The following is an 8,597-nucleotide window of genomic DNA, read 5'->3' as shown; positions in this document are numbered from 1 at the left end:
TTTTGATAAGAAGAAAGCTGAGAGTAGATTCTCAGCTGCTTGCATGGATGTGGCTCCTTCCTGAGAGCGGGGATTGACGCCAGGGAAGATCTAGTCTTGTGGGTTCAAAGATCAACCCATATAGAGTTTCTGCTCCCTACGTGTCTTCCATTTTATGGGCAAACAAATGTTATCTATTGTTAGCTCTGCCAAAAGAAGCGCAGGAGGAAAAGCTGGTTTGTGCCCTACCTTGTACTGTATTTATGTGTCAGTTCTTGCACAGCTCCTGATCCATGTGTGCTCTGGTTTCAGATATTAGAGATGTCTGTGTGCATCACGATTCACGACACACTTTGCTGCAGCAGTGAAGATCTGTCCATCATCCAAGGATGAAGAAATGAACCAACCCATGTTCCCCAGTACTGCCCCCTGTGGGCCCCAGGCTCAGAGCAGTGGGAGGGACAGAGATGACCCCAAATGCAGGGCAGAAAGCTTTCCCCATGAGGCATCATGTTCTTGCAGCAGGAGGAGAAGTGCCTTTGTATCATGGTCCCAGATGGACGCAATGCCTTTGTTTCTCAGCAGTCTTCAGGTTGTAAATTGTGGAATGTTAAGAGTAGGAAGGAACCTCAAAGATCACCCAGTCCCAACCTGCCCTGCCATATGCAGGGACAGCTCCCACWACACCAGGCTGCTCAAGGCCCCATCCCAATCTCACCTTGAACATCACCAGGCTTGGAACACCCASAGCCTCCCTGGGCAACCTGTTCCAGTATCTCACCACCCTCACCCAGTAAATAATTTCTTCTTAAAATTCAACCTAGGTTTCTCCCTTTTTCGATTTGTACCCATTGCTCCTTGTCCTATCACTACAGTTCCTGACAAAGAGTCCCTCTTGTGCTTCCCTGTAGTGCCCCTTCAGATACTGGAAGGGTGCTGTGAGCTCTCTGTGCAGCTTTCTCTTCTCCAGACTGAACAGTCCCACCTTTGTCTTCAYAGGAGAGGTGCTCCAGTACTCTTTTCATGTTTGTGGCACTCCTTTGGGCTTGCTCCAACTGTTCCATGTCCTTTTGTAATTGGGGAGCCCAGAACTGTATGCAGTGATCAAGGCAGGGTTGCACAAGAACAGAGTAGAGGGAGAGAATCACCGCCCTCAAACTGCTTTCCACATTCACAGAATCACAGAATCACAGAATCAATCACAGAATCACAGAATCACAGAATCACAGAATCAATCACAGAATCACAGAATCACAGAATCACAGAATCACAGAATCACAGAATCACAGAATCAATCACAGAATCAATCACAGAATCACAGAATCACAGAATCACAGGATAATCTGATTTGGAAGAGACACACAAAGAAATCAAGTCCAACTCCTGGCCCTGCTCAGCACCATCCCCAAGAGTCTCACTGTGTGCCCGAGAGCATCGTCCAAATGCTGCTTGAGCTCTTCAGGCTGGGGCTGTGACCATTGCCCTGTGGAGCTGTTCCAGTGCCCAACCACCCTCTGGGTGAAGAACATTCCTCTAATATCCAAACTAAACCTCCCCTGATACAGCTTCAGGCTATTCCCTCGGGTCCTGTCACTGGGTACTGCAGAGAGGAGATCAGTGCCTGCCCCTCCTCTTCCCCTCACAAGGAAGGTCTAGACTGCACTTAGGTCTCTCCTCAGTCTCCTCCAGGCTGAACAGACCAAGTGACCTCAGGCACTCCTCATTTGGCTTCCCCTCAAGGCCCTTCCCCATCTTTGTTGCCCTCCTTTGGGTGCTCTCTAATGGCTTTACATCCTTCTTACATTGTGGCTCCAAAAATTGCCCCCAGCACTTGAGGTGAGGCCGCCCCAGCACAGAGCAGAGCGGGACAATCCCCTCCCTTGCTCAGCTGGCGATGCTGTGCCTGGTGCCTCACAGGACAGCGTTGGCCCTCCTGGCTGCCAGGGCACTGCTGACTCATGTCCAGCTTGCCAGTGACCCCCAGGTCCCTCACTGTGGCACTGCATTCCAGCCTSTCATTCCCCAGTCCCTCTGTACATCCTGGGCTGCCCCATCCCCAGTGCAGAATCTTGCACTTGCCTGTGCTGCACTTCAGYTTGTGATTGTTCAACCCCCTAATTTCTCCTCTAATTTGCTCCTTTTGACATAGCCCAGGACTTGGCTGGCTTTCTGGGCTGCTGGCTAAAACCAAACTTTCTAAATGAAACTAAACKAAACTACTCTCAACTAAACTTTCTAAACTGCCAGCTTTAGAGCTGTTGAGTTCTTCATCAGCCATCACTCACAWGTCCTTCTCTGTTTGCATAAAATATCTGTTTCATATTTTTCCTGTCAGTGCCCTTGTCTCATTGCTTTGAGATTACTAGGTTGATTGAAACTACAGAGGAAGCTGTTTTTTTGTTGGGAGTTTCATCATAGAAAAGTTAAGCTAATTCAGGGAGTACAGGTTTTCCTACTACTTCTTGCAGGATACTTTGGATCTCTGAGGAACAGATGATATTGTTTTCATTTCTGCATCTGTCTGYGTGGTGTCAGGTCTCCCTTGACCCTATACCTGGGAAGTTTGACAGTTACAGCAAGTGCTGGGGAAAAGTAGGGATTTCAGTCAGAAATTCAGCAAATCTTCCTGTGGAGGAGCCACATCACTGGGGAGGCACAGGAGCACCTATGCCAAGCCTTGGGAACTGGGAACATCCAACTCTACACTGCCATCATCTTATGGCATGTAGTGACAGGACCAGGGGTAGGGGTTTTAAACTGAAAGAGGGCAGGCTGAGATTAGATATTAGGAAGAAATTGTTCTCTGTGAGGGTGGTGAGACAGTGAAACAGGTTGCCCAGGGAAGTTGTGGGTGTCTCATTCCTGGAAGTGTTCCAGGCCAAGTTGGATGGGGCTTTCTAGGGAAAGGCATCCATGCCCATGGCAGAAGGATTGGAAGCAGGTGATCTTTAAGGCCCCTTCCAACCCGAACCATTCTATGATCCTGCCTGGCTGTCTCTGCCAGCTCTTCAGGGAATCAACAAAATGGTTATTTTAATGTTTTGAGAACCATCAAAATGCATTTGCTATATTGTCCCTTTTTGTGAAAAGGTTTTTATAAGAAATATAAACCATTAAAATCTCTCTCAGGTGCATGCTTTTTTGTCAGACCAATAGAAAGGAATGCACTACACAGTGCTGAGAGATATCCTTCTAAACTGCAAACCCAAACTTTATGTAATATTGTACAAACATTGCCATTAAATGAGAGAATACATCTGCATGTTATGATACAATTTTATTGGTGGGTGTTGACATGAAGTTTCAGCCTTCTATATTGGATTAATATGTGGGATTATGTGCAACACATGTAGTAATCAGTGGGGTTTTAAAAATTCATCGCATTATTCTTGTTAAACAGTCACAGATTTCCTAACTAAGTGTGAATATCTTCTTTTTAAGGCTTGAATTTCAGACAGTAGGGGCTGCCTTATTGCATTGTAATAACTCTTTGAGCCCTCTTCACTGCTTTGCACTGAGGCCCAGGGGGCAGCTCAGGATCTCAGAGGGCTCTGTCCCCTGACACYAACTGCTTGAGAAAGCCCCAGTGCAGCACCAGGGCTGGAATGCACTACTCACCAAATGCTGCATAAAACAGTGCTGGCTGTTGTTGATCACAGTCTCCCATAATGATTGGAAAGCCATCAAGTTCAATTTCCCTGCTCAAGCAGGGTCCCCCAGAGCATGCTACTCAGGATTGTGTCCAAAAGGCTTTTGAATATCTCCAGAGAAGGAGACTCCATAATCTTTCTGGGCAGCTTGTTGCARTGCTCTGTCACCCTCAGAGTGAAGAAGTTTATCCTCATGTTCAGCTGGAACTTTTGTGCATCAGTTTCTGCCCTTTGCCTCTTGTCCTATCTTTCTTGGCACCATCAGGAAGAGCCTGGCTCCATCCTATTGGCACCCTCCCTTCAGATACTTACAGACTCCCTGGATGAACTTCCTCTCAGTCTCGCCTTCTCCAGGCTAAACAGGCCCARCTTCCTCAGCCTTTCCTCATAACTGAGGTGTTCCAATCCCCTAATCATCTTTGCATCCCTTCCCTGGACCCACTCTAGGAGCTTCATGTCTCTCTTGCACTGAGGAGCTCAGAACTGAACAGCAAACTCCAAATGTGTCTCACCAGGGATGATTAGAGGAGCAGGATCACCTCCCTTGACCTACTGGCCACACTCTTYCYATCACCCCACCTTCTTGGCCASAAGGACACACTGCTGGCTCATGGACACTTCAYTGTCCACCAGGATCCTGCAAAGCTGCCCTCCAGCAGATCAGCCCCCATCCTGTACTGATGCCTGGGGTTATTCCTCCCCAGRAGCAGAACCCTGCACTGCCTTTGTTGAATTTCAGATGGTTCTTCTCTGCCCATCTCTCCAGCCTGTTGAGGTCCCTCTGAAGGGCKGMACAGMCCTTGGAGGTACCAGCCATTCCTCCCAGCTTTGTGTCATCAGTGAACTTRCTGAGGAGGCATCTGCTCCTTCATCCCAGTTATTGATGGATAAGATAGACAATACCCTTCTCAGTACTGACCCTTGGGGAACACCATGAGCTATAGGTCCAACCAGACCCTGTGTCACTGATCACAACCTTCTGAGCTCCACTYTTCAGACAGTTGTCTTTCCACCTCACTGTCCACTCATCCAGACCTGATGTTCCACTAAATATCCCAAACACCTGCTGCCCTCACATGTGGGAGAGAGGCAGAGGAAGAAAATCTGGCTCAGTGGTCCTCCCACTGCCCAGTAGTTCCACGTCCCTTCCATTCTCCCTCTGCCTTGGGCCTCTCCAGAACCTCTTTGTGCCCCATCTCAGGTTATTTTTTAATTTCCAGTATTTTCTCTTTTACCTCCTGCAAAGGGGCCAAGACCAACTTTCGCTGGGGATGCCTCAGTGTTGGTATTTTCTCATCCCATATGGCTTTAAATCCTTCACCAGAGCCATCTATAGCAGTCAATTCTTGGTACTTCATATCCTGGGCACTGGTCAATAATCATCACTGACTCAGATGAGCTCAAAAGTATTTTCTTGTTTCTGACGCTGTCTTTCCTCCCTGCTTCTCTCAGGTAAAAGTCTTTCCCTTCTCCATCATCTTCTGTGTCCTGCTCCTGGCACATGCATGTGTTGTGGGGGGCTCTGATAAGGTGAAACAGAGAGAGAAAGAAAAAGGAAATTTGGAGGAAGGAGTGGATTTTAGCAGAGTTACAAGGAAATCTGAGACACTGGTGTTGGGTCTCTTGCTGCAGGATGAGGCTGCACAGGTGAGCTGGAACCAGATGGAGACAGGCGCTGCTTTGTGTGATGTTTTGCTGAGAGCAGCTGGAGAAGCACCATGGGCAGGCTGGCAGAGGGACCAGCCACCAAGGCCAAGGGACACGACACCGAGCTGGCCAGGCAGCTCTGGGGGCCAGCCCATATCCCTGCGTGGCTGCTGCCCCTCTCACTGCAGCACGGACACTGTGCCTCGCCCCGACTCTGGGCACAGATGTGGGCAACCAAGAATATGTCTCTGTGGCTATGAATAAAACTTCAGCTGCGTGTCATTTGGAAAGACCCTAATTTTATCTAGCCAGCACCCTCGGTGGGCAGCTCTTTGCCCCTTCGCTTGGACAAACGAGGTGTATAATGCCCTTTTTTCTGCCGGAGGCTGGGGATGCGGGAGGAAGAGGAAGAGAGACGCGTTTTCTTCCATCTCCAGGGYTAACAGAGCCGGCGATGGGAGCAGCCCCCGGCGCAGGCAGCTCCAGCGAGCCCGCGGTGTTTGGCTTGTCCGGGCGCCCGCGATGGCTCCGATGTGCGCGCAGTTTGACAGATGACCTATTGAAATAATTTCGGAGCAGTGCTGGGGTTGCCAGGACAACCATTGCTCCCTGGGCCGGCCCGGGCCATGTGACGGCCGCCTTGACGTCAGCTGGGGGCTGAGCCTGCGGTCCGGCCGCGCCGGCAAAGCCGTGTGAGAGCGCTGGATGCTGGGCTCATCCCCGCCACCGCCACCGCCACCGCTGCTGCCGCTGCTGCCGAGTCTCAGGGGCTGCCAGAGCATGGACTGTTAAAAACTTGCATTTCTACAGCGTGAGGTAACCATTTGCTTTATGTTCTCATCGGGTTTGGATTTATTTTTTTTTTCTTAAAAAAAAGAAAAATAGAAAAGAAAGCGGCTTGTATCAGTGGCTGATTATTTTTTTTTTCACTTGTTTGTTTTGGCTGGAAGTTTGCCTTGATGAACAAGCCCAGCACTATCAGATAAATGCAAAGCAGCTTCCAGTTACTAATTCTGTGTGCAGACTGCAAAACGGAGTTAAATATAGATTAATGATCCATGAAAGGAGAATAAAATTATATCGTTCTCATTTGACACTTTARGAATATAAATGAACACGAGTAATCCTGGGCTAATGCATTCGGGAGTTAAAAGAAATGATGTTTAGGCATTGTGTTTTTATACCTCAGTTGGAATTTGTAGTTTTTTAGTGCTGCTCGGTTCAGGCGTGTTTGTACCCAGTGTGTCCGGTGAGGGGGAAGCCAGCAGTCATTGCAGCCAGGGACAGCTTAAAATCCAGCTCTCAAAGTTGGAGCATTTAAATCATCTTTGTTCACGCGGAGAACCGCGCACCCATCGCGCTCCCCGGGCTCTCTGCCCCTCTCCTGGGGCACGCGGCTCTCTTGACTGTGTAGTGTTTACAGAGGAAAGAATCAAAACCTTTCTGAAAAATGATCTGAAATATGCCAAGAGAGCAGCATTGCTGTAACACAGGCTTTTATCATTTTTTCTCACAGGCACACACACAGGCTTTTTTTTCTCTCTCCTTTTTTTTTTTTTTTCCCCTGTTGTGCATTGAGAGCAGTTAGAATAGCTAAAAAAAGAACTGCAGCATGAGCAGCATTATTTTTCAATCACCACAGTGATTCAAAAATGAAATGCCATTTGGGTCTTTTTTGTAAAAACAAGAGAGAGTTTGAGTCTGTTTCTGTTGCACTAACTCCGAGGTGGCTGTTGTGGGGAAGGAGATCCCAGAGCTCCTGAAGTTTAGTGCCACAGGCTGAGTTTGTTTGTGTGGGAACATATAGATTCGTTTTTAGAACAGATTACAGCTGAAGCATCGTGTGCGTTCTTTCCTGGAAAAGTATGTTAGATCGTTCTTATCTTCTCTAATTATATACTCCTGTTCCCTTTCTCCCAAAGTTCAAAGGGTTTATTGATAATGGTAATGATTCTCTAAAGCAGCTGCTGGTCTCAAACCATGTGGAGCTACAAAACAATTTAAAACACAGAGCAGTAAAAGATAAAAAAAAATCTATGAAAATTATCCTAATGTTATCAAATGCAGCACAAGTAATTGTTTCAGAAGGAAAGCCAAGACAGGCATTAACACTGAAGGCACTTCTCTAAGGAAGTTATGGATTAATGCTCTGGATTTCACTGCATTTGGCGTTCTTAGCAGACAGCAAGGATAGACATCTGAAACATCTAAACCGTTTCACACTGTGTTACCTCATCAGTTCTTTCCAGTTCAACTCTTGAGCCTAAAACATGATTGTTTTGGGGGGCTGAAATATTTCAAATGGTCTTTATTGAATTCTTCACCTGATGCCACTGCAGCAGTGCATGAGGAATCTCGCATGGCTCCTCATGGATGAGTTTAACCGAGGTTTGCAGGAGCCTCGCAGCTTTGGCGGAGGTGTTGGTGCCCCGTGGCGTGAGGGGGCTCTCGGTGTCCCTGTCCGGGTGACCCACCTGGGCTGAGCTGGGCACGGCTGCTCTCCAGCTATGCAGAGCTGTGCTTCAGCTGGTGGCAGTGTGTCCCTCTCCACCTGCATGTGAGTCCCCAGACTGTGGAGGTGGGGTAGGAGGGGAGGACAGGGGGAGGTGGTCGGTACAACCCACCACCCTYTGAGGTCTGCTTGTTCACCAGCTGATGCTGCTGGGTGAGTCTGCAGAGGGACCAAGGCATGGAGTATGGGACAGATTTGAGCTGAGTGGCACCTGCCATTCAAGAGAAGTCRTTCGCCCTCGTGTCTGCAGGATTTGATTCTGTGTGTAGCTGTCGCCACCTCCCAGGTTTGAGTCATCAATGTGGCTGTGATGCTCAGTGTAGGCTGAGGCTTTTGCTCATTCATTTAGGTGTGACTACAGTATCCTGGAGCATTTGATGCCTTGAAAACACCTGTGTGGGGACAAATAATTGTTGCAACTWCTGCTCATTAGAAGTACCTTAAAAATGGGTTCCTCATCTCCAGATAGAATGGGCTTATCTCTCTTTAGTGATACTGAGGAAGTCTTCAAAAGGCTCTAAATTGCTCTAAATTGATCTTAGAGAGGAGGATTCATGTTTCAGCAGAAGGGTCCTGGACATGTTGTGGGAAGCGGTCTGAGGGGCAGTGTTGCATGGGAAGCTGGTGAGTGCCACTGAGGTTGCACAGGGAGCATCCTGCCTGGCAGAGTGACGGCTCTGCCCCCTYCTGATGAGTCTTTTGGGGCTTTGGGCATCCCAATACCAGGCTTTGACCGATTTTTCCCTAGAGATGAGAATGGATGCATTGCAGGCAGGCAGGCAGCTACCAGGCAGTGCCAGAGTCTGCAG

General features: G+C 48.4%; 1 protein-coding gene across 1 annotated transcript in view; it reads left to right on the top strand.

Annotated features, from left to right (window-relative positions):
* Positions 1 to 5,973: 5,973 nt before the first annotated feature.
* NCALD (neurocalcin delta) overlaps positions 5,974 to 8,597 on the top strand; it is a 52,082-nt gene continuing 49,458 nt past the window's right edge. Inside the window, exon 1 of the mRNA XM_057366293.1 lies at positions 5,974 to 6,092. The gene's annotated coding sequence lies outside the window, so the exon portion shown is untranslated. The remainder of the gene's footprint in view (positions 6,093 to 8,597) is intronic.

This window comes from Malurus melanocephalus, unplaced genomic scaffold, assembly GCF_030028575.1.
Source record: "Malurus melanocephalus ecotype Western Australia unplaced genomic scaffold, MMel_1.1 scaffold_62, whole genome shotgun sequence".
Lineage (NCBI taxonomy): Eukaryota > Metazoa > Chordata > Aves > Passeriformes > Maluridae > Malurus > Malurus melanocephalus.
Note: the sequence above shows the minus strand (reverse complement) of the source record. Positions and strands in the feature narration are given on the sequence as shown.